Source organism: Mobula hypostoma, chromosome 4 (assembly GCF_963921235.1).
Source record: "Mobula hypostoma chromosome 4, sMobHyp1.1, whole genome shotgun sequence".
NCBI lineage: Eukaryota > Metazoa > Chordata > Chondrichthyes > Myliobatiformes > Myliobatidae > Mobula > Mobula hypostoma.
This window is the reverse complement of record NC_086100.1, coordinates 158,675,796-158,702,950: the sequence shown is the minus strand read 5'-3', so window position 1 is coordinate 158,702,950 and position 27,155 is coordinate 158,675,796. Positions and strand designations below refer to the sequence as shown.

The following is a 27,155-nucleotide window of genomic DNA, read 5'->3' as shown; positions in this document are numbered from 1 at the left end:
TTTAATACTTATGGTTAATAACCAGACAAAGGTGATGTTCAACTCTCTAAGTCCTACTCATTCAATGATTGTGCTAGGGCTTTGCTCTCTATTAGAAATATCACAGAACATTCACATCTCAACTATTTCCACTGTAACCCTGTATGATATTAAAAGTATATAAAAGCTCTGATATCACAATACCTTGTCAATTATGTGCTGCTATTTATATTTTCATAGCAGAAGAAATACTTCAATATCTCTATCTTGATTAAAGCCCATGTCAATCAACACTGCAAGGTGTCATTTACAGTAATTGGTTCAGTTGCACGTATTAGAAATGTTTGGTGAGATTGGAATTTAACTCCACAATTGAGCCAATAGCTACAGCTTTGTACAAATAATTCTGCTGTAGTGCATGTTTCCACAACATGAATTGATTATAACCTTACTGATGGATTAGGAACATCATTACACAGGCCACACTGGTTGTTGTGCAATCAAGAAAACCTTCCTATAATGTGAGCTTTTTTTTTAGAAATGTAACAGCAAAACTACCTGTAGTTGGTCATAATGGTTACAACAGCATAGTAAAGGATGAGAAGTAGGTCATTTTGTCCTAGACCTCACCTGTACCATTCAATATGATCCTGGCTGGTCTTCCCCAAGCCTCAACTCCTCCCCAAGATTTAATCTGTTGATATGAACTACAACAGATGAAATATTTTCTATAGTAAATTGGTTCATATCTTTTGGTTAAATAATGACATTTAATTTCTTCACGACTTAAGAATAACTAATATTTTTGTTGCAGCTATATCAAGTCTTATTTTCTGCTTTTGGAATTCAAGCAACTCTACTTGTAATAACAATTAATTATTTAATTCAGCACAATCAGCCAACAAGAGAAGAATCTCGACACATAGTTCTTTCGCAAGCCACGACTGAGGGCAGAATCTCTCAAATAAATATTGGTCAAAGATGAAACTAAAATTTTTAAGAGGTGGAGAATGGACTTTCTTTTCTTCCCAAAAACCAGTACCATCTAATCCTGAATGGACCCAAGAGACAAACAGTTCTTGGTTTCAGGATGTTTTAGTAGCTTTAACCACAGCAAAACTCCCTCTGGTAACCCTTCTTCCCTTACCTCTAAGGTCCTCTCTCCTCTCCTATAGGATTCTTTCTAATTCAGTCCTTTACCTTTTCTACAACCTTGCTTTCTCCCTCTTCCCCCGCCCACCCAACTTTTCCTCATCTGATTTCATCTAACCTCTGTCAGCTTGTACTTCTTCCCTTACCCCCACCTACTTATTCTAGCTTCTTCCCCTTTCATTTCTAGTCCGGATGAAGGGTCTCGGCTCCTAAGGTCAACTGTTTATTCCTCTTCATAGATGCCGCCAGACCTGCTGAGTTCCTCCAGCATTTTGTGTGTGTTGTATCAAGGAAATGCTGCACCATTATATATGTGATCTGTTATACAACACCTGAAACCATAACACAGGCTAATATAAAATATCCAAAAGCAGTTAAGTTTTTGATCTTGTCTCTCCAAGACCAATGTCATTAAATATATTATTTCATTGCTATTAGTGAAGTCTTCCTGCATGCAAAATGACTCACATCTCTCCTATATTACACTAATCACCTGCAAATGCCTTAAGCCATAACCTAAATGAAAGTTTCATTTCACAATATCAAGGGCTAATACACTGAATTATATTGAAATACAATCAAAAAAGATATTCAATCAGAACTAGACGTTACATCAACATATTTGGAGCAAAGCAAATCCATTACTGCATGGTGGATTAAAAAAACCAGAACTATTTCTCAACATTAGGAAAAATGGATAATGATGTAATGAATGTGCAGAGATGAGGAGCATTACTTCGCATTGATCTGCCAGTGCCATCCATTTCTCGTTATGGACTAAACAATGGGTGATGGAGGCTCACATTTTAACTCAATGCAAACATCAATTTTACTCAATTCGGTCAGTGAGCAAAAAAAATTTGAAGTTCTCTCAGAGTTTTATCATGTTGATTTATTGCATAGTTAAAATAAACAGAGAACACTAGACACCTATCCAAGTGCACTCGAATGATTAAATACTACACAGGTAAACCCATCATTACCTCACACTTACTACACTTTTTCACACTCTTATGAAAAAAAGGCAAGTTAGTCACAAAATATGAGATAGTTTCAGTTCAACTTGTAACTCTATGCCACTAGCAGTAGTAGAAATTTCAGCATAGGTGACCTCTGCAGGTATCAAACCTGCCAGCTATTCAACCTCTCTCTTATCTTTAATTGTGATGCTTGTGAAGTTAACATTTAAGAATAGTGTTTAATGTGCCATAATATATTTAAATCACTTCTGCACAATTGAACACAACACCACCAACATTCAAGGAAATCTCGACGGTTTATCATACTTTTGCTCTATAAGATGCAAGCTACCAGCTATTATTGATGAAATATGTTCTATGTTCTATAAAAATCATATATAATTCACACTCAATTTAATAAGGGATGGATGGATCAAGCATGTTGCAGTTTTTAATACTGTGTGAGTGAATGTATTGTGTTACATTGAGTTGGCAGCACAAAAGCTAGATATTTGGCACAAATGGCCTGTGTTAATGTTTGTACTTCACACAAGCCTTTTCCTATTCAAGTTCATCTTTCCATTTCAGCCTTTTTACTGCCTCTATGCATCTATTCTCTTCATTCTAGAAGCTCTGTGGCAGTAACTTCTACTCTTTGGATGTAAAAGCTTTGGCTAGGTTTCCTTATGAATTTATTAATAGCTTTTTTATATTTATAACTTCTTTTGAATGTTCAAACAAACACAACCATTTTCCCTCTGCCCACTGCAGGAGATACTTTTGGATTCATTACACACTTCCCTCTCCTACCTTCTATGTTCCTGTCCGCTGAGCCCTTCCTGGCATGCATTTCCTATCTTTCTCCACTACCTTTCCAATGTGACTCTATCCTTTTATAATGAGACCAGAAAGGGGTCCTATACAAATTTAGTTAATTAGCTCTTAAAGCAAACATATAATTACAATGCAACATGATAAGTGATAATCAAACTATGCAATATTGAAGTTAAGCTCTAAGTGGTATGGAATGCAGTTTGTGAGATTATAATTGTTAATAAGGGCAATTAGGTATGGGCATCTTGTGTTGTTCCTACCAATGGTGGCAATATCCCATAAGTATAAAAATAAGCAGGTTTTAGCAGATTCTCTAATAATGAGGACCAATGTGGGCCTCCATAACTCATCAGTACAATATTCAGTAACAAACTTCAATTTTATATTAGTGGAACCCTTTGTGCTGTGACATATTATACTCTTTGTTAAAAACTGTTATGAGAATTTTTAACAAAAGTTATTAGATTTTGTAGTTACAATGGGAGTCCAGTTGTTTTTTTTACACTGAACAACCGTATCAGTTAATATAATTCAAAGTAAACTCCCACCCAACAGCTTGCTTTCCATATCGTACCACCCTCGCTTGGGTACTGACTTACATACCATGTACACAGCTTGGATGCAATATTCATGGTCGACCTCTACCAATGGAGGGCCTCAAACTGCCACCATAAAGTATGAATACAATTTGTCACTTTTCTGACCAAAGAAAAAAGCAAAACATTTACATGCAGTGAGAAACTGGAGTTTAATTAACTTGCTTTGCAGTTAGATCTCCTGTCACTTCTTGGACCCACCAACTTTGTTTTTAATCACTGCCTCACTTTCAAGTATCAAAGTAAATAAATGTCTCCCTGTGCTAGCTTGTGTGTCCTGCTAAATAGAGGATACCTCCCGTTTCTCATTTGGGGAGGAGGAGGAAAACACTCCAAAAAGGGTAATCACCCTAATGCTTTAGACAGCCTCCGAAGTTTTAATCATCTTCACAGAATGACCCTGACCTACGAAAAACATGCAACCCTTCATTTCTAATTACTTTTACAGTAGCTGTTTCCTTAGAAACACAGCACCTTGAAAAATTGGGTTTCTTTAACCACAGTTTTAAATCTGCAGCTCCTCATGAGATCTTTTGTGAAACTGCATATGAAGCACTAGAGAATTAATTAGTGCCAATACATTTGTGGTCGAGGGGTAATTCTCTCCACTTCCTTTAAACTGTTAATAAATCCCTTTCTCCTCAACACAAAAACGTCTAAGTACTGGGATAAAAGACAGTTAGTAAGGCTATTTTACTTTAGTGTACATGCATGTGCAAGTTGGACACCCACCTGAGACCATATACAAGCATCGTTCTAAACTTAGCTATGCTTTGCAATAAGCTGAATGGACCTTTTAGGGGTTTTATTTTAATTCTGCAGCTGACATCACTGCTTGAATAACACTTTGGCATGCTGTCAGTGCTATAAAAGAACCTCCCACAGATTTCTGTGAATTGATGTCTATTAACAACACCAGCATCAGCGCTAGAGAATTCAGTCAGTTCAATTTATCTTTAGCCAATTTATAAACTAGTGCATGCTAGTGATACTGCACATCAGACATCCATTAAATGGCTCTCAGTAGTGAAGATGTCCTGATGTTTTCCATTTTCCATTATCATCTAAAGTTAACATTTTCCTCAATGAATATTAATATTAGGCGTCAACAGACCAGGGAAAAGCATGAGTCTGATTCAGCACAACACACTCTTCACACCATATTGATAATGTGTTAGGAGTCTATCTTAAGGAGAGGACATCCCACTTTCTAGTTAGTATTACAACCACCTTTACAGCCTTGATGAATGAGGCTGTAACATAATGCTAGTTCCTGGTAAGCTACGCAGATATTTTCTAATTGCCAGAACACTGGTTCATTGGAACTATTCAGGCATGGATAATAATCTCCCACTGCTATCCGTAGATGTGGTTCAGGTATAATGCTCAAAGCCAAGACAACTGGGATCTCTTTCTTAATTACTTAAAATATAAGTATCTCAACTAAACAGATCAGTTTTTAAATTTCAAAGTAAATTTATTATGGCTATAGGGTAATAGCTGTTCCTGAACTCGGTGGTGTAGGATCCAAGACACTATTCAATCAGAGAGGTGTTGAGTTCTACCTCTAGAAGTTTGGGGATAAATTTATTTTGAACTAAGTACTGAAGGCTCAGCCAACATCTAACGCAGATCGTACAGTTATTCATTTCATTGTTTTCTGGGTTACTGCTAGCTGCAAATTGGCCACTAAAAGCAATTCACTGGCTGGAGATCCTGAGGTTCTGCGAAGCTGTTTTGCAAATATGCTTTTTTACCCTAGATCCTGTGGAAACCTGCAATTTCTTCTGCATATGTAAGATGAGCAGTAATTCTGCATATGTAAGATGAGCAGTAATTCTGCATATGTAAGATGAGCAGTAATTCTGCATATGTAAGATGAACAGTAATTCTGCATCATCTACTCTCACCGATGCAGGTTATGATGCACTGATTATGGGTACAATTCTGCGGATGTTTCCACAGGTTAGAGTTCACACCTGTAGCACAATAAAGCTAAGCTGTAACTAGTGTAATAAATTCCTTGGGAAGGCAGCAAGCTACAAAGCTTGTAATTCACTCAGTTGTCCAAGAGGCACTTTAATTGCTATGACTCTTTCTGTCTCAGATAGCAGAGCTTACAACTGTCCACACAGGGTGGGCTCACTGAAAAGTGCTGGAGATTATCAGCTGTTTGGATTGACTAGAAATAAGTAATTTTGCTGCTTCTGGAACACTTTGGCAAAATTGTGATGTGACGTATTGGGGTAGAAATATGTGGTAGCACAGTGATTAGGATAAAACTATTACAGGGCCAGCAAACTGGGTTCATTTCCGCTGCTGGCTGTAAAGAGTGTATGTGTTCCCTGTGACTCAGTGGGTTTTCTCCAGGTGCTCCAGTTCCTTCCCACATTCCAAAGGTGCACACATTAATAGAGTAATTGGTATCATAGGTGTAATTGGGCTCATTGGGCTGGAAAAGCCTGTTACCCTGTGTTTATCTAAACGAAAGCAAATAAATACATAAATAAATAAGCTCCAACAAGAGTCCTCAGAGTAGTTCCAAGTTGTCTTCCACCTATTTTTCACAGTATAACTTGTATAATATAATGATATGTTAAAATCTGCATGCATGCACAGCCGTCTGAATTCTACTACCTGCATTATACTGGTAGCTGTTTAAGCAAATTGATCGTACTGCAATGCAAGTGTTACAGTATTTGCTGCAGTAAGAGGGGGAGGTTGCTTTGCTGCTGCTGCTTGTGCGTGGGAGGAGGGGTGTGCAGGGCGGGTTGGAGTTCAAATGTTTTTACTGTCACTCACTCTTAGGGGCACTCCTATTTTCCTGGCTGTCTGTGAAGAACAAGAATCTCAAGTTGTATATTGTATACTTTCTCTTATATTAAACGTAATAATTGAACTATGAGGGGTGATTGATAAGTTCATGGCCTAAGGTAGAAGGAGTCAATTTTAGAAAACTGAGCACATCTATTTTTCCTACATTTACACAGTCCAGTGGTCGTGGAGCATACGGATCCCTTCTTTGTAGAAGTCGGCATCTTGGACCTCCAGAAAGTGGTCCACAGCAGGGGGTGATTGATAAGTTTGTGACCTAAGGTAAACGGAGATGTTATTAACTTCAAACTTTCTGCATTTTCACTCAACGAGTTGAACTGCACTTGCAGGTAACAAGAGCCATATAACTCACCTCCTTCTACCTTAAGCCACGAACTTATCAATCACCCCTGCTGTGGACCACCTGGAGGTCCAAGACGCTCTCATTACATGCACGTGCAGTCCAACTCTTTGAGTGATAATGCAGAAAGTTTGAAGTTAATAACTCATCACGAACTTATCAATCACCCCTCATATTATTCAGTTTATTTCCTATACCTGACACTACACTTTACATCTAAAAATTACTTAGCCTCAATTCTTGTGGAATACTAAATGAGATGGTGATGGTGTTTCTCCTCGCTGCTCCTCTCACTAAAGCAATGACTTGTTCTTAGATCAATTCCACGGGACTCAGGTAATCTCTAGGACCATGTGCAATGTGGGCGGAGTTAAGATTGCACCAAATGGCTGCTTCTTCGAGCTCATCTTCAGAAACAGCTTAAATTCTTCTCTTTAATGTCTCTTTTCTCTCCTTTTCAGGGTGGCCGGGGTTCTATCGAGGTCCCTGAACTGCACGGCAATGAGTTCTCGTTCTTGCAGCTCGCGAACCGACCGGCCATTTTCTGACATTCTCCAGGTGCGGCATGGAAGACGCTGGCGTGCAGCCCCGTGGACGACCGATTTCAGGCTGGTGCCGCCAACTGAGGTGTCGCGGGAGAAGGAACATCAGGATTTTGTGGCTGCAGATGCTACGGATGGAGGCCTCTGTAGTCAAGCATTCACACTTTCTTGATGGTGGGGAGAGTTTGCTGCTGATTCTCGAGTTGGAGAATCTCGGAAAAAAGTGATATGGCCGACCGTAACATCGTAACGGCAACTGTTCGTTGGTCTCCCCTTTTGCTGTGAAATGGGTGACATCTCTCTGTCCCTTGTTAGAGAGAAAGAGTCTGTGTCATGTTGAACTGTCAGGTAAACAATAGTTCTTGCTGACTGCAGATTCTGGTCTCTCTTTGGGTGCTAAGTTATTGCTTGGTGGGTGGTGAGCCCTGACGCTTTTTGCAGACCCTTTTGGGTGGAGGGGGAAAGGGGCTTTGGGGTTCTAATGTTCTTTTGCTGTTCATTCTTTTCGGGTTCTTTTGTTTTTCGTGGATGTCTTCGAAGAGGAAGAATTTCAGGTTGTATACGGTATCCATTTTGATAATAAATGGAACCATTTGAACATTCAGGGCCTCTTTCTTCCTCTGCCATTTAATTAGACTGGCATTAAACCTAACTTTCCCAACTCCATTTCTCCTTTACTTAACAAGAATCCTGGCAGCACCAACTGAGCTGCAGCAAATATTGTCATGTGGGGGAAAGAGCTCCAGACTTTTTCAGGGAAATGTACACCTGGGTTTTGCTCTTGATTTGGCTGGCTCTAACTTTAGTAATGATCCTTATGTTTGAATATCTCACCAGAAGATATTATTCCTCCACCTCATTTTATCAAATCGTTTTAGCATTTTATCAACCTCAGTCATACCTATCCCTTGTCTCTTACTAACCTTCTGATCTCAGAGATAAAGCAACCGGCCCTTAATTTAATTCTCTAAATCCTGATATTATTTGTAAGCAACCAGGCTTTGCACACAATTTTAGATAATGATTGTGGACACATAGGCCCTCTGTTGATTGGGTCACCCATGGATGTTGCGTCTTAATTATCTATGCAAGCCAGGGCAGTACAACATGGAGAACAAGCTGTTGTCCTGCAGGCTCCCCCTCTCCACAAACCTGATGAATCCAAAGGAACTGCAGAGACCTATACAGTTTGGCACCAGCAGTGTCATAGGAGTTGCTATTTAGCATTGGATCAACATTGGACTGCCTTATGGACTCTCTAAGGATTGTGGCCACGCTATTTAAATTACTGGGGTGTTTTGGGGTAGGAGGGCTAGTGGTTTGCAGAAAACCAAAAGTCCAATTGCTCTCTATCCTATGACCTCTATGTGCCCCATTTAATGTGCGCACATTAAAACATGTGAAGACATATGCTTTATTTAATCTCTGTCTCCTTCCTCTATCCCTGACCCAAAGCACAGACTTAGGCTTTAAGAAATCAGAAATAAACTGTATTACCATTGGCCTATCTGACGTGGAGATAAAATTACAAGGACAGTATAAAACTGAAAAAAAAGGTCTTGTTCATGGCTCATGATGGAGGAGGGAAGAAGCTGTTCCTGAAAATGATAGATCTTGCCTTCTTGAGGCGCCATCTCTTGAAGATCTCCTCAAAGGTGGACATCCCTCTCTTCCTGCTCAACCCAAGGCACAGCTTCCTATCCCCAACCACCCATGCTGCCTGAGCTCTTGCATCACAAGCCAATCAATTTTATGGCCGCTTATCATTCTGACCAGATGAACTTCGCCTTTGGCTATCTAACACATAGCTGAGAACGAGCACAAAATATTCAGCAGGTGCTGGAAATCTAGAACAACACACACAAGATGCTGGAGGTACTCAGCAGGTCAGGCAGCATCTATGGAAATGAATAAACGGTTGACATTTCAGGCTGAGACCCTTTATCAGGACTGGAAAGGAAGGGGGAAGATGTCAGAATAAGAAGGTGGAGGAAAGGGAAGGATGACATGATATAAAGTGATAGGTGAAGCCAGAGGGATGTAATAGGCAGGTGAGGAGAAGAAGTAAGAGGCCAGGCTAGGGAGTTGAAGAAGAGGGAAAGGGGAGGGGGAAAATGACCAGGAATTGGAGAAATTGATGTTCATGCCATCAGATTGGTGGCTACCAAGATGGAATATGAGGTGTTGCTCCTTCCAACATGAGAATGGCCTCATCGTGGCAGAAGAGTAGCTGATTTTCTAGAACAGGAACGGGGATAGGAAATAAAATGGTTGGCTACCGGAAGATAGCGCTTTTTGCAGATGGAGTGGAGGTGCTTTACAAAGCGGTTCCCCAATGTATATCAGGTCTCACCAAGGTTGAGGAAGCTTCATTGGGAACACCAGATACAGTAGGCAACCCCAATAGCTGTTTGGAGTGCTGACTGGAGATGAGGGAGGAGGTGAATGGGCAGGTGTAGCACTTTGGCCACTTGCAGGGATAACTGGCAGGAAGGAAATTAGTGGGAAGGGATGAATGCATAAGAGAATCATGGAGGGATCGATCCTTGTGGAAAGCAGAAAATGGTGGTGTGTCGGGGAGGTAAAGATGTGTTTGGTGGTAGAGTCCCGTTGAAAATGGCAGAAGTTCCGGAGAATGATGTGTTAGATGCTGAGGTTCATGGGGTGGTAGGTGAGAAGAAGAAGAACTCCATCCCTATAAAAGTATGGGAAGATGAGGTGAGTGCAGATGCCAAGGAAATGGAGGAAATGTGAATGAAGGCAGCATCAATGAAGAGGAAAGAAAACACTGTTCTTTGAAGAAGTACGACATCTCTGATACTTTGGAAAAGAAAACCTCATCCTGGGAACTGTTGCGGCAGAGACAAAGGAACTGAGGAAAGGGAATGGCATTTTTACAGGACACTCAGTGGGAAGAGGGTAGTCAAAATAGCTGTGGGAATTGGTAGGTTTATAAAATATATTGGTAGATAGTTCGTCTCCAGATATAGAGACAGGGAGATGGAGAAAGGTGAGAGAGGTGTCAGAAGTGGACCAAGTGCATTTACAGACATGATGGAAGTTGGAAACAAAGTTGGTGAAACTGATGAGCTCAGCATTGGTGTGTGAAACACCACCAATGCAGTTGTCAATGTCGCACAGAAAGAGTTGAGGATCACTACCTGGAAAGGCTTGGAACATGAACTGCTCCTCACAGCCAATAAAAAGGCAAATATAGCTGGCGCTCATGCAGGTGTCCATGGATACACCATGGGTTTGCAGAAAGTGAAAGACAAGTTGTTGAGAGTGAGGACCAGTTCTGCCAAACAGAGGAAGGTGGTGGTGGAGGGGAACTGGTTGGATCTGTTGTCAAGAAAGAAGGGGAAACCCTGAGAATGAGCATTGTCTGTTCAGTTGCAACCAAACCCAAGGAGATTAGGTGAAACTGTAGTTTGGAGCTGGGTGACAACAATGATTTCATCCATCTTCAGGATGCACAAAAAATTACGGATCACTATTTAATTATTTCTCATTTTAAATTGGCAAATTGATTTATTATTGTCACATGTACTGATGATAGTTAAAAACTTAGTTTTGCTTGCCGTTCATACAGATGATTCCATTACAAGTGTAATAAGGTATTAAATGCAGTGGAGGCAGACAATAAAGTGCAACCCATAAAGAGGTAGACCATGAGGTTAAGATTCCATCTTATCATAGCAGGGGCTGTTGAATAGTTTTATAACAATGGGACCTTTACCTTAGTGGCACATGTCTTCAAGCTTTGTATCTTTTGTGCGGGGGGGGGTGGAGGGGGTAAACGAGAGAATATCTTTCTTAACTTCAGCTTCGAGATGCCTGATGTTATCTCTTAATATCTCTACCTGACACATCACAGAAAATTATGACAAGGCAAATATATGACAATAAGCTCACATTTAAATTCTAGTTCCATGTCCCAGAATGTTCTGAGTGTTAGTGAATAAATCAAAGGAAAAATCTGTTGCACATGTATGGTAAGAGGACCTGAATGTAATACTTCGAATTCTGTAAGAGATAAAGGACTTTGCTGAGAGCTCAGGCAAAGGTAACAAGTGAATTGGATTTAGAGAATCACCTGAGAATGAAGGAGTAGGATAGTATCGTTCGACCAAAAGGCACAGGGTGAAAAAAAATCACTGAATTAGGGAGCTGTAAGTCTTAGTTAGATGCAGTTTTAATAGGAAACAGGACACCGCAAACTACTGAGACTATGCACAGCTGGTACACATTATAGCATAAAACCAGTTCTGCTACAGCTTTAAGAGCATGACAAATATATCCAAAATTAAATGTGCATACCAACACAGTGGGAATAGTATGGAGAGATCGTATGTTTACCTGAATTTTGAAACAATAAACAGGGGCTTTTGGTAACATGTGATATGATTTTTCTTCCCTTTTCAAAGAGCAATTGGTATGCTGCTTTGGCTAGACTATTGTTTGTAGACACTTCGCAAGAATCTGACCTCATTAAATCGCTATTACAAAAATAACCATACGTGGGTATAACAACTTTGGGTAAATTCTAAGTAAACTCGCTATGAAAGACAGTTTGATTTTGAGCACCTGATTGTAAAGGGTATCTTTCTAACTTAACTATATTTTTGTTAGGACGCAGAGGTTTCTACAGGTTTGTACAGTGAGAAGGCAATTCTGAGAGAGCTAGTGGAAAGAAAAACTCACAGGTTATTACAAAATAATAAATAAACAGGGAAAATACAGATCAGGGTACAACAGATGATGTAGAACTACATGTGAAGTCAGTTGGTCAATACCATCAATACTCCATGAACACATGGAACATGGAGATGTTCAGGCCATAGAAATGGCAGACAAATCTGTTGCATGGGTCACAAAGTTCAAAGTAAATTTACTATTAATGTACATACAAGACACTATATACAACCCTGAGATCCATTTTCTTGTGGGCATACTCAATAAATCCAATAAACATAATAGAATTAGTGAAAGACCGCATCAACAGGGTGGACAACCAGTATGCAATAGACAACAAATTGTGCAAATACAAAGAGAAAGAAAAAATAATTATTATTATTTTGACAGATTTTACATCAAGGCTTAAGAAAATCTGCCAAACAGAGCTCAACAGTAAAAATATAACAAAGGCAATAAATATTTTTGCTATACCTATATTAATGTATTCTTTTGGCATAATATCTTGTCTGAAACCAATCTGGAACATTTACAAATACAAATAAGAACAGAAATGACAAATTTCAGAAAACATTATGTACACTAGAATTCACTTGGATTAATACTACCTAGGATAGAAGGAGGAAGAGGAATAACAGACATTAAAAATCTACACAACAGTCAGATAAAACTTCTAAGGAAATATTTTTATCAACAAAAACAGGGTTCAGCACTCCACGCAAGTAAGTGCAATTCTGATGAGAAGTATACACCACTGAACTTAAATGAGAGCATAACCCAGAAGAAAATGAAGAAATTACCACTATTGAAGAAAAAGTTACCCAATGGAAAAGCATGACCCTCCATGGAAGACATCCCCATGATCTGAACAGACTAGATGTCAACAAGGAAGTGTCAAGTGCCTGGCTCAGACCTCTTCCCAGAAACAGAAGGGTTCCTTGTGGCAATACAGGACCAGATTGTTAACACAAATAGCAAAATATCAAAAATAAATAATAAAAGTCATACAAATTCAAGATGATAAATGTAGAAAATGCCAAGAATAACCAGAAACAATCCAACACATTACAGGATCCTCTAGCGGTATAACTCAATCTGATTACTTCCACAGGTACAATCAAGTGGCAAACATCACTCACCAAAATCTTGTTTTAAAATACAAACTCATAAAAGAAATCATACCTTACTATAAATACTGATCCAGTTTTAGAGTCAGGATACCACAAATTATATTACAACCAATCCATTATTACAGATAGGACAATCCGTAATAACCGTATGGATATAATAATACAGGATAAACAGACAATAGACAATAGACAATAGGTGCAGGAGTAGGCCATTCAGCCCTTCGAGCCAGCACCACCATTCACTGTGATCATCCACTATCAGTAACCAGTTCCTGCCTTATCCCCATAACCTTTGATTCCGCTATCTTAAAGAGCTCTATCCATCTGTTTTTTGAAAGCATCCAGAGACTTGGCCTCCACTGCCTTCTGGGGCAGAGCATTCCATATATCCACCACTCTCTGGGTGGAAAAGTTTCTCCTCAACTCCGTTCTAAATGGCCTACCCCCAATTCTTAAACTGTGGCCTCTGGTTCTGGACTCACCCATCAGCGGGAACATGCTTCCTGCCTCCAGCATGTCCAATCCCTTAATAATCTTATATGTTTCAATAAGATCCCCTCTCAGCCTTCTAAATTCCAGAGTATACAAGCCCAGTCGCTCCAATCTTTCAACATATGACAGTCCCGCCATCCCGGGAATTAACCTTGTGAACCAATGCTGCACTTCCTCAATAGCAAGAATGTCCTTCCTCAAATTTGGAGACCAAAACTGCACACAGTACTCCAAGTTTGGTCTCACCAGGGCCCTGTACAGCTGCAGAAGGACCTCTTTGCTCTTGTACTCAATTCCCCTTGTTATGAAGGCCAGCATGCCATTAGCTTTTTTCACTGCCTGCTGTACTTGCATGCTTGCTTTCAGTGACTGATGTACAAGAACACCTAGATCTCGTTGTGCTTCCCCTTTTCCTAACTTGACTCCATTTAGATAATAATCTGCCTTCCTGTTCTTACCACCAAAGTGGATAACCTCACATTTATCCACATTAAACTGCATCTGCCCAATCACCCAGCCTGTCCAAGTCACCCTGCATTCTTATAACATCCTCCTCACATTTCACACTGCCTCCCAGCTTTGTGTCATCGGCAAATTTGCTAATGTTACTTTTAATTCCTTCACCTAAATCATTAATATATATTGTAAACAACCGCGGTCCCAGCATTGAACCCTGCGGTACCCCACTGGTTACCGCCTGCCATTCTGAAAGGGACCCATTAATTGCTACCCTTTCTGTCAGCCAGCCAATTTTCAATCCATGTCAGTACTCTGCCCCCAATACCACATGCCCTAATTTTGCCCACTAATCTCCTATGTGGGACTTTAGCAAAGGCTTTCTGAAAGTCCAGGTACACTACATCCACTGGCTCTCCCTTGTCCATTTTCATAGTTACATCCTCAAAAAATTCCAGAAGATTAGTCAAGCACGATTTTCCCTTCGTAAATCCATGCTGACTTGGACCAATCCTGTTACTACTATCCAGATGTGTCGTAATTTCATCTTTTATAATTGACTCCAGCATCCTTCCCACCACTGACGTCAGGCTAACCGGTCTATAATTCCCTGTTTTCTCTCTTCCTCCCCTCTTGAAGAGAGGGACAACATTAGCCACCCTCCAATCCACAGGAACTGATCCTGAATCTATAGAACATTGGAAAACGATTACCAAAAATCGTCCACGATTTCTAAAGCCACCTCCTTAAGCACCCTGGGATGCAGACCATCAGGTCCCGGGGACTTATCAGCCTTCAGACCCAACAGCCTATCCAACACCATTTCCTGCCTAATATAAATTTCCTTCAATTCATCCATTACCCTAGATCAAATAAACAAACAAGAACAACTTACTTAATAGATATAGCCATTCCAAACACACATAACTTACAGAAATCAATCAGTGAAAAACACCAGAGATATGCTGAATTAAAAGACGAAATTGAAAGACTGTGGTAAGTGAACCGTGTATACATTGTTCCAATAGTAATTTGTACTACCAGCATCATCCCAAAGGCACTACATAATAGCATTAAACAATTAGGGCTACACAGTAATATCTATGTAAATCTTCAGAAAGCCACAATACTAAACACCACTAGAATAGTCTGAAAGTTCCAAGTAATTGAGAAATAAATGTGTTTGGCTATGCCCATACTCTCAGGTTTTACCAGCTTGAACCGAGAAAATTTTAAAAATATATAATAATAACAACAAATAAATAAACAATAAATATTGAGAACATGAGATGAAGGGTCCTTGAAAGGGAGTCCATAGGTTGTGGGAACATTTCAGTGATGGGGCAAGTGAAGTTGAGTGATCACAAAGTAATCTGCAGATGCTGGGGTCAAAGCAACACTCACAACACGCTGGAGGAACTCAGCAGGTTGGACAGCATCCGTGGATACGATCAGTCAATGTTTCGGGCTGGAACCCTTCGTCAGGAAGAAGGGTCCCGAAGAAGGGTTCTGGCCCGAAACGCTGACTGATCGTTTCCATGGATGCTGCCCGACCTGCTGAGTTCCTCCAGCGTGTTGTGAGTGTTGAAGTTGAGTGATGTTATCCCCTCTGGTTCAAGAGTCTGATGACTGAGGGGTAATAACTGTTCCTGAACTTGGTGGTGTGAGTCTTGAGGATCCTGTACCTTCTTCCTCATAACAGCAGTGAGAAGAGGACACCCCTGGGTGGCAGTGTTTTCTGATGATAGTTTCTGCTTTCCTGTGATAATGCTCAAAGGTGGGGAGGGCGTGACCCATGATGACTGGGACATATGCATTATTCTTTGTAGGATTTTCTCTTCAAGGGCATTGCTGTTTCTATACTAGGCAGTGATGCAGCCAGTCAATGTACACTCCACCATAAATCTTTAGAAGTTTGTCAAAGTTTTAGATGTCATGCTGAATCTTCACAAACATCTAAAGCATTAGAGGTGCTGCTGCGTTTTCTTAGTAATTGCACTTAAGTACTGGGCCCAAGTGTCCTATGGGGGCATGCCTTATTCTGATTGTCAAAAGTCGCTTCTGTTGTGATTGGTTAGTTTTGAAACTGCAGCTGTCTTCCCAGTGGGTAGAAGGCTTCGAATATCCTGAGTATATAAATTACCACATGGAAGAGCACATGCTGCTTTCTTCCTTTGAGGCATAATGATTGAGAAGGAATGCTCTGCGTGCACTTTTAACTAAGTATGCCCTGTTGGATGTACTTAGTACGTCTGTTGACTATTCAGCTTTGTTGTGTCTGTAACTTGGGGAACATGCATGTTTGCTTGAATATTTACTGCTTGTAAATAAATGATTAATATACCTATTCAAAGTCAGTGCATTTCCTGTCTTACTTGCCAGACCCACGAACCTCATTCAACATTACACCAAGAGAGGTCCCCTGAAATTCTGTCACCGAGGAATTTAAAGTTGCTGACCCTCTCCACCTCTGATCCCCCAAAAGACTAGCTCATGGACCTCTAGTTTCCTCTTTCTGAAGTCAATAGTCAGCTCCTTGGTACTGTAGACATTGAGTAAGAGGTTGGTGTTCTGGCACCACTCAGCCAGATTTTCAGTCTCCCTCCTCTATGCTGATTCATCTGTACCCTTGATTCAGCCTACAACAATGTTGCTGCCAGCAAACTTGAATATGGCATTGGAGCTGTGACTAGCCATGGAGTCACAGGTGTAAAGCAGGGGTCTAAGCACACAGCCCTGTGGTACATCTGTGCTGATGGAGATTATGGATGAGATGTTGTTGCCAATCTGAAATGACTGGGGCCTGCAAATGAGGAAATCGAGGATCCAATTGCAGAAGCAGGTATTGAGGCTAAGGTTTGCTCTATGCAGCTTTTCCCACTCCAGATTTGTTATGTAAAGGTATATGGACTCCAACATAGAGAGACCATCCCTGGAGACCACTTCACCACCAACAGAACAGACCGATACTGGCTGACGAGCTTAGGAGCCCTAGTGCAGGAGTCCCTATAGGTTAACTTGCAGGTCAGATTCACAATTAATACCCCTGGCGTATATTGCAAAATTTGTTGTTTTGCAGCAGCGGTACATTGCAAAGCATAATCATTAAAAAAAACCTAAATTACAATTAGAAATAGCATTTGTTTGTTATGTACTGTTTCGTACGATGTGGACTATCATGATCTTTCCATGACCATGATTGTTCTTGGCAAATTTTTCTACAGAAGCGGTTTGCCATTGCCTTTCTCTGTCAGTGTCCTTACAAGATGGGTGACCCCAGCCATTATTAATACTCTTCAGAGATTGTCTGCATGGCATCAGTGGGTCACATAACCAGGGCTTGGGATGTGCACCACCTGCTCCCATGGCTTCACATAATCCTGATTGGGGAGCTAAGCAGGTGCTACACCTTGCCCAAGGGTGACCTGTCAGCTAGTGGAGGGAAGGAGTGCCTTACATCTCCTATGGTAGAGATGTATCTCTACCCCCTTGATTAAATTTAGTAAGTAGTGCAAAAAGAGGAAAAAATAGTGCGGTTGTATTCATGGGTTCATTGTCTATTCAGACAATGGCAGCGGGGAAGAAGCTGTTTCTGAAACATTGAGTTTGTGTCTTCAGGCCACGGTATCTCCTACTTGATGGCAGCAATGAGTATGGGCATGAGTATGAACATGGGCCATGTTCTGGGTGATGGAGGTCCTTAATGATTAATGTCACCCTCTGAGGCAACACCTTCTGAAAGTGTCCTTGATGCTGGGGAGGTTAGTGTCCATGATGGAGCTGGCCTAGTTTACAAATTTCTACAGCCTTTTCTGATCTTGTGAAGTGGGTCCCCCATACTAGACTAATGCAACCAGAATACTCTCCAAGGTACACCTTTTGAAATCTGTGATTTTCTTTGGTGACATTCCAAGTATCCTTAAACTCCTAATGAAGCATAGCTGTTGTCGTGTCTTCTTCGTCATTTCATCAATATATCAGATCCAGGATAGATTTTCAGAGATGTTCACACCTAAAGACTTGAAACTGCTCACCCTTTCCACTGCTGGTCCCTCAATGAGGACTGATGAGTGTTCCCCCGACTTCCCCTTTCCACAATCAATTCCTTGTTCTTACTGATGTTGAGTGCAAGGTTGATGATGCACACCATTCAACCAGCTGACCTATCTCACTCTTGTACATCTCCTTGTCACCATCTGAAATTCTGCTAACAATAGTTGTGTCATCATTAAATTTATAGAGGGTGTTTGAGCTGTACCTAGCCAACAGTTGTGGGTGTAGAGCAAGTATAACTGAGCTAAGCATGCATCCTTGAGGTGCACCTTGAGTGTTGATTGCCAGTGAGGAGGAGATGTTATTTTCCATCCACACTGATTGTGGTCTCCCAGTGGGAAAGTCAAGAATCCAGTTGCAGACAGAGCCCAGGTTTTTGAGCTTGTTGATTAGAGCAGCGGTCCCCAACCACTGGGCCGTGGACCGGTACCGGGCTGCAGAGCATGTGTTACCAGGCCGTGAGGGAACGATATGAGTCAGCTGCACCTTTCCTCATTCCCTGTCATGCACTGTTGAACTTGAACATAGGGTTGCCAACTGTCCCGTATTTGCCGGGACATCCCGTATATTGGGCTAAATTGGTTTGTCCCATACGGGACTGCCCTTGTCCCATATTTCCCCCGCTAAGGTAGAGCGTTCCTATGAAACCTTTCGTGCCGAAATGGTGGGAAGCGAAGAAGCAATTACCATTAATTTATATGGAAAAAAGTTTTGAGTGTTCCCAGACCCAGAAAATAACCTACCAAATCATACCAAATAACACATAAAACCGAAAATAACACTAACATATAGTGAAAGCAGGAATGACATGATAAATACACAGCCTACATAAAGTAGAAATAATGTATGTACAGTGTAGTCAGGAAGATGAAGGCAAAATCAATTTGTGGAGAAAAATCGGCACGTACGCGCATGCGCACGGCTACCCGCACGTCACGCATGCACACACAGGTGCCCGCGCAAGGCTTCATGGTCATGGTAGTCTTTCCTGGGGTAAATTGTCCTGGGATTTGACTGCTACTTTTGTCCCTTATTTGGGAGTGAGAAAGTTGGCAACCCTAACTGTAAAAGACATGTTGAGGTGAGTTTAACCCTACTTGAACACCCCACAACCCGTCGGCTGGTCCGCAAGAATATTGTCAATATTAAACCGGTCCGCGGTGCAAAAAAGGTTGGGGACCCCCGGATTAGAGCTGTGGGTATGTATGATTATGTTGAATACTGAGCAATAATCAATAATAAACACCAGCTGAGGTAGGTGTTGCTATTTGGAGTCCGTAGCAAAGATGAAAATGTAATGTTAACATTCATTTTAAGTGGACTCGAATATGAAAGCAAGGATGTTATACTGACGCATTAAAAGGCATTGGTTAGACCACATTTGTATTATTAAAAGCAGTTTTAAGCCCCATATTAAGTATCTGCTGGCATTGGAGAGGGTTCAGAGGAGGATTATGATAATGATCCCAGGAACGAAGGGATTAATGTATGAGGAGTGGTTGATGGCTCTGGGTCTGTCCTCACTGGAGTTTAAAAGAATCAAGGGATATCCCATTGAAACCTACCTAATAGTGAAAGGGCTGGATAGAATGGATGTGGAGAGCATGTTTCCAATAGTGGGAAAGTGTTGAGTCAGAGCGCACAGGTTCAGAGTAGAAGGACGTCCCTTTAGAACAGAGATGAGGAGGGATTGCTTTAGCCAGAGGGTGGTGAATCTGCAAAATTCATTGCCACAGACGGCTGTGAGGCCTAAGTAATTCAGTATATATAAACTAGAGGATGATACATTCTTGATTTGTAAGGGATTCAAAGGTTATGGGGAGAAGGCAGGAGGATGAGGTGGAGCAGGAAAATTAATCAGTCATAATAAAATGTTGGAAGACGCGATGGGCCAAATGGCCAAATTCTGCTCTTATGCTTTATACAGGAAATGCTGCATGAAAAACCTTTCAGAGAGGATTCAAGTTGTGTGGACAGGCTTCCAAAGAAGATTGAAGAACAAGGAAAAAGTTCTATCCAAGCACAGGTCGACTTAAGCTTCCTGGCCACTCATTGTGATGGGCTCATAGAGATTTTAGCTACAAGTCAGAGATGCATGTGGCTTACTCCTTCACTGTGCTGTCAATCAAACATCAGGCCACCCTCCTCCATTGCTGATGGGCACTCTGATGGGACGTGACATTATATTAGACTTTGAAATGGTCATCATTTCAGAAGAGATCAAAACACTGCTACTGGGAGCTTTTCATTAGGCCTCTGTTCTACGTGTACATGGAATGCATAAAAATACAGCTGTTCTTTGAGCATTTGAAGTGGCTGTTCCTCAAGTCCTGGTTCTAGTTAGCCTGTGCTTTGGATACCTAGTGCAGGGAGGGCTGAGTTAGTCGGAAGACTTAGATGAAGAAGTGATGGGCATTTTTATAAACTCATTTTTGAAAAATGACTATTCCTGCTAGGCCACTCTTTGTAAGTAATCTCTGGTTTCAACTGATTTTTCTGCCTTGGAGTGTATTTGTTGACATATCAAATCTATTCAAACTCCTAATAAAGTATAGCCGCTGTCTTGCCTTCTTTATAACTGCATCAATATGTTGGGACCAGGTTAGATCCTCAGAGTTCTTAACACCCAGGAACTTGAAACTGCTCACTCTCTCCACTTCTGATCCCTCTGTGAGGATTGGTATGTGTTCCTTCGTCTTACCCTTTCTGAAGTCCACAATCAGCTCTTTCGTCTTACTGACGTTTAGTGCCAGGTTGTTGCTGTAACACCACTCCACTGGTTGGCATATCTCACTCCTGTACGCCCTCTTGTCACCACCTGAGATTCTACCAACGATAGTTGTATCGTCAGGAAATTTATAGATGGTATTTGAGTTATGCCTAGCCACACAATCATGGGTACATAGAGTGTAGAGCAGTGGGCTAAGCACACACTCTTGATGTATGCCAGTGTTGATCGTCAGCAAGGAGAATATATTATCACTAATCCGCACAGATTGTGGTCTTCCATTTAGGAAGTTGAGAATCCAATTGCAGATGGAGGTACAGAGGCCCAGGTTCTGCAACTTCTCAATCAGGGTGTGGGAATGATGGTATTAAATGCTGAACTATAGTTGATGAGCAGCATCCTGACATAGGTGTTTGTGTTGTCCAGGTGGTCTAAAGCCCGCTGGAGAGCCATTGAGGTTGCATCTGCCATCAACCTATTGTGGTGATAGGCAAATTGCAATGGGTCCAGGTCCTTGCTGAGGCAGGAGTTCAGTCTAGTCATAACCAACCTCTCAAAGCATTTCATCACTGTCGATGTAAGTGCTACCGGGCGATAGTCATTAAGGCAGCTCATGTTATTCTTCTTAGGCGCTGGCATAATTGTTGCCTTTTTGAAGCAAGTGGGAACTTCTGCCCGTAGCAGTGAGAGGTTGAAAATGTCCTTGAATACTCCCGCCAATTGGATGGCACAGGTTTTCAGAGCCTTACCAGGTACTCCTTCCGCATTGCGAGGGTTCACTCTCTTTAAAGACAGCCTAATATCAGCCTTTAAGACAGAGGTCACAGGGTCATCAGGTGCTGCAGGGATCTTCACAGCTGTAGTTGTGTTCTCCCTTTCAAAGCAGGCGTAGAAGGCATAGAGTTCATCTGGTTGTGAAGTATCGCTGCCATTCATTTTACTGGGTTTCGCTTGTAGGAAGTAATGTCTTGCAAGCTCTGCCAGAGTTGTCGTGCATCCGATGTTGCCTCCAACCTCGTTCGAAATTGTCTCTTCACCCTTGAACTAGCCCTCTGCAGATCATACCTGGTTTTCTGGTACAGGCCTGGATCACCGGACTTGAATGCCACAGATCTTTAGCCTTCAGCAGACGACATACCTTCTGGTTCATCCACACGTTTGGTTTGGGAATGTACAGTAAGTCTTTGTGGGCACGCACTCATCCACACAGGTCTTAATGAAGTTGGTAACAACTGCAGCATACTCACCTAGATTCAAAGATGAATCCCTGAATACAGTCCAGTCCACTGATTCAAAGCAGTCCTGTAGGTGCTCCTGTGCTTCCCTTGTCCAAACCTTCTTGGTCCTCACTACTGGTGCTGCAGTCTTCAGTCTCTGCCTATACTTGTGGAGTAGAAGTACAGGCAGATGATTAGACTTCCCAAAGTGAGGGCGTGGGATAGCATGATAGGCATACTCCTCCATCTCTGCTTTTGAGAGACTCTATGGATCTATCCTGACGGTGTATAGTAAACCCGTCGATCTGAATAGTTGCATTCAGTACGGAAGGGGTTAACCAGGATTCCGTGAAACAAAGGACACTCACGGTCCTAATGTCCTTCTGATTCAGCACCCTGGCTCTGAGATCATCGATTTTATTCACCAGAGACTGCATGTTTGCTAGCAAGATAATTGGTATTTCTTTAACGAACTTGAAAAGCCAATCTGCAGCGATGCTTTTTCTGTGGGCTCTTCCGTCCACAGTCAGATTTGTTTCCGTCAGTTTTAAGCAGCGATAGTTTGTTTAAACGCATTAAGACATCTATGTTGACTGTACTGACTTTGGAAGAAATTATGCCTTTTAGCTGCATCAGGCTGAAACAAGAATACTTAATCGTATCCTTTGAGAGTATTGCTGCTACTCGAGTCGCCCTAGGTGCCCTGAAATAGTCATTGCTTGGGATTGTAACTGAATTTAGGCCAGACCTGTCATCATGTGACCCCCACCATCCAGGCCATGCTCTCTTCTCTTCTTGAATGTGCCTTCAGGAAGGAGGTCAGGCTTACACTGCAAGATTCAGGAACAGTTATTACCCCTTAACTATCAGGCTCCTGAACCAGAATGGATAACTTCATTCACCCCAACATTGAACTGATTCCACAACCTATGGAGTCACTTTCAAGGACTCTACAACTCTTGTTCTCTATATCTATTACTTATTTATATTAGTAATTAGTTCTTTGTTTGTATTTGCACAATTTGTTGTCTTTTGCACATCGGTTGTTTGTGTGCAGTTTTTCCACTGACTCTATTGTGTTTCTTTGTATTTACAGCGAATGCCCAAAAGCAAATGAATCTCAGGGTAGTATATGGTGACATATTTGTACTTTGATATTAAATTTACTTTGAACTTCGTACATTTAAGGTAGAACAATTAAAATTTATGCAAACATTTCATTTAGAATTTAATGAAATAGAGATGAGTTGCAATGGGTGTACAATGATACAGTTGATTTCTAGCACTGAAACACGGATACTGGATGCTTGGAAACCCTCTCGAGGCATGTGTCACATTAGTTATTTCATTCTCACTCTATTTGACTTCCTTGGGGCATGCACCACGGCAGCTCGGTGGTACAGCTGGTAGAGCTGCAGCTTCACAGCACTGGTGACCCAGGTTTAATCCTGTGTGGGTGTGCCTGTGTGGAGTTTTCACATTTTCCCTGCAAGTGCACGGGCCTACTCTAGGTCTACAGCTTCTTCCCAAAGACACGCAACAATATTGAAAATATTGTACACTAATAGGCTACTGTAAATTTCCCTTATTGTGTAAGTGAATCTAAGATTTGGGGAGAACTGAGGAGGTTGTAAGGAGCATGAAAAATGGAATTCATGTTGAATTAGTTAAAAATAGCTGGCTGACAGCGTGGACTCACTGAAATAAAGCGCCTGTTTAGTGTTGTATGTCTCTATGATTCTCTAAACCCCATAAACCAAGATTTAAGCTCTTAATTTACAGTGTATTTTGAATAAAATCAGGTACTTTTGTAAGTGGCAGCTTAGGAACTTAAATCACAGTAAGCCTTTAATAGAGGGCTAGACAATCAATCCCGCACAGTGTGAGATGAAAATATTTTTAAATATCGCTAGAAAATTGTAATTTGGAATGTATGCCCTGAAAGGGTATGGGAAGGAGATAATAACTTCTGAAAGAACAATTGGAAAAGGACCATGTTGCTTCTGGGGGGAGGGAGAGGAAGTGGAGAAGAGCTGTACATCATAGAAATGCACAAACAATTGGGTCTAACAAGATATTCCTTTCAAATATCTGACATCTTCTCTTTCTGAACTGTGCCATTCTGTAATATAACAACATTATTCTCCTGCTTACAGTTGGCACGTAGGCGGTAAAGAATTAGATATAGTTGAGGACACTACTCTGCCTTTTTTTTGGCATCATGAATTTTGGCTGCTATACTTAGACCATATTTATTGCATTAGTCATGTCTTCATACTTGTACAAGCTTTCAGCATTTTACATTATGATCCCTGTTTTAGAGAATTCAAATTAACTGCAAGTTCAGTCTTCTAAAAATTGAATTTGACTGCTATTCAAAAATATGGAGTAGATGTCCTGTGCTCAGTTCCTTTTATGTACATTCATAACATTACGCAAGTATAATGTTCACAGATTTCTAAACCAGTAGTAAAATTTAGCTCGTAGCAAGATTAGACTGCAGCTGCTTGCTGTGAGAGCAGATGTAACTATACCTGTTAATCACCAACTGCAAGTCAGCACTTTCAAGGTCTCCAGGAAACAATCAGCTTGTGAATTATAGGAACAAATCTGTTGAGTCTACTGAGTCAGTGTGGGTGGAAATCAGGAACAGGGAAGCAGCGATCACTCTTTTGACAGCATTCTATGGAACCCCAAAAAGCAACATAGATACTGACAATCAGAGAGGGTGGCAGATTTTGAAAAGTTGCAAAAAAAAACAGTTGTCATGGGTGATATCAACTTCCCTAATATTGATAGGCAACTCCTTAGTGTAAAAGGTTTAAATGGGGTGAAATTTCTTAGGTGTGTCCAGGAAGGTATCCTGGCATATTATGTGGATAGCATGACTAGAGGAAAAGCCATACTGGATCTAGTACTAGGCAATGAACCTAGTTAGGTGACAGATCTCTTGGTGGGTGAGCATTTTGGAGACAGTGAGCACAAGTCCCTAATCTTTACCATAGATAGCCTTGGAGAGGGACAGGAACAGACCGCATGGGAAAGTATTTCATTAGGGGAGGGCGGATTTTGATGCGATTAGGCAGGAACTTGGGAGCGTAAATCGGGAAAAGATGTACTCAGGGAAATACATAACAAAAATGTTGAGGCTACTTAGGAATCACTTGCATGGGGTTCTGGATAAATGTGTCCCATGTGGGACATGCCATCTGTTCCTGTCCCTCTCCAAGGTTATCTATGGTAAAGATTAGGGAGTTGTGCTCACTGTCTCCAAAATTTGTTCCACATCTCTTGTCAACTATGGTGAGGGAACCATAGTTGACAAGAGATATGGAACAAATAGTCAAGAGGAAGAAAGAAGCTTAGACCATAAGACCATAAGATATAGGAGCAGAATCAGGCCATTTGGCCCATCAAGCCTGCTCCGCAATTTCATCATGGCTGATTCATTTTTCCTCTCAGCCCCAATTTCCCGTCATCTCCCTGTATCCCTTCATGCCCTGACAAAGAAGAATCTATCAACCTCTGCCTTAAGGTTTGGGAAGCAAGGCTGAAACAGGGCTCTTGAGAGTTCTAAGGTAGCCAGAAAGCAGCTTAAGAAGCAACTTTGAAGAGCTAGAAGGGAACATGAAAAGGCCTTGGTTAGTAGGATTACGGAAAACCCCAAGGCATCTTACATGTATATGAAGAACAGGAGGATGACTAGAATGAAAGCAGGACTGATCAGGGATAAAACAGGAAATGTGTCTGAAACTGGAGGAGGTAGGGGAGGTCTATAATGAATACTTTGCTTCAGTATTCACGGAGAGAAAGACCTTGATGAATGTGAAAACAGTATAAAACTGGTTGAAGTGCCGGAACATCTTAATGTTAAGAAAAAGGAAGTACTTGAACTTTTGAAAAACATTAGGATAGATAAGTAAACAACAGGAATTCTGCAGATGCTGGAAATTCAAGCAACATACATCAAAGTTGCTGGTGAACGCAGCAGGCCAGGCAGCATCTCTAGGAAGAGGTGCAGTCGACGTTTCAGGCCGAGACCCTTCGTCAGGACTAACTGAAGGAAGAGTGAGTAAGGGATTTGAAAGCTGGAGGGGGAGGGGGAGATGCAAAATGATAGGAGAAGACAGGAGGGGGAGGGATAGAGCCGAGAGCTGGACAGGTGATAGGCAAAAGGGGATACGAGAGGATCATGGGACAGGAGGTCCGGGAAGAAAGACAAGGGGGGGGGTGACCCAGAGGATGGGCAAGAGGTATATTCAGAGGGACAGAGGGAGAAAAAGGAGAGTGAGGAAAGAATCTGTGCATAAAAATGAGTAACAGATGGGGTACGAGGGGGAGGTGGGGCCTTAGCGGAAGTTAGAGAAGTCAATGTTCATGCCATCAGGTTGGAGGCTACCCAGACAGAATATAAGGTGTTGTTCCTCCAACCTGAGTGTGGCTTCATCTTTACAGTAGAGGAGGCCGTGGATAGACATGTCAGAATGGGAATGGGATGTGGAATTAAAATGTGTGGCCACTGGGAGATCCTGCTTTCTCTGGCGGACAGAGCGTAGATAGATAAGTCCCTGGGTCCAGATGGGATAAGCCATAGGTTACTCTGGGAAGTGAGAGAAGAGATTGCTGCTCTTTTGGCAATGATGTTTACGTCCTCAATGGCCACAGAAGTTGTACCAGAAAGTTGGAGGTGGCTAATATATTCCTTTGTTTAAGGTAATAGGGATAATCTTGGGAATTATAGACCAGTGAGTCTTATTTCAGTGGTAGGAAAACTATAAGAAAAGATTCTTAGAAACAGGATTTACGAGCATTTGGATAAGTAAAGTGCGATGAGGAATAGTCAGCATGGCTTTGTGAGGAGTAGATCATGCCTCATGAGCCTGATTGAATTTTTTGAGGATGTGACAAAGCACACTGAGAAAGGTAAGAATAGTGAATGTGGTGTATATGGATTTTAGTAAGGCTTTTGACAAGGTTCCCCACGGCAGACTCATTCAGAAAGTCAGGAGGCATGGGATCCGGGGAAACTCAGCTATATGGATTCTAATTTGCCTTGTCCACAGAGGCGGGGGATGGTCGTAGATGGAGTGTATTCTGCCTGCAGGTTGGTAACCAGTGGTGTTCTGCAGGGATCTGTTCTGGGATCC

At 41.5% G+C, this 27,155-nt stretch overlaps 1 protein-coding gene across 2 annotated transcripts in view; it reads right to left on the bottom strand.

Annotated features, from left to right (window-relative positions):
* tbck (TBC1 domain containing kinase) overlaps positions 1–27,155 on the bottom strand; it is a 248,987-nt gene that overhangs the window by 27,974 nt on the left and 193,858 nt on the right. The gene's annotated exons all lie outside the window — the stretch shown is intronic.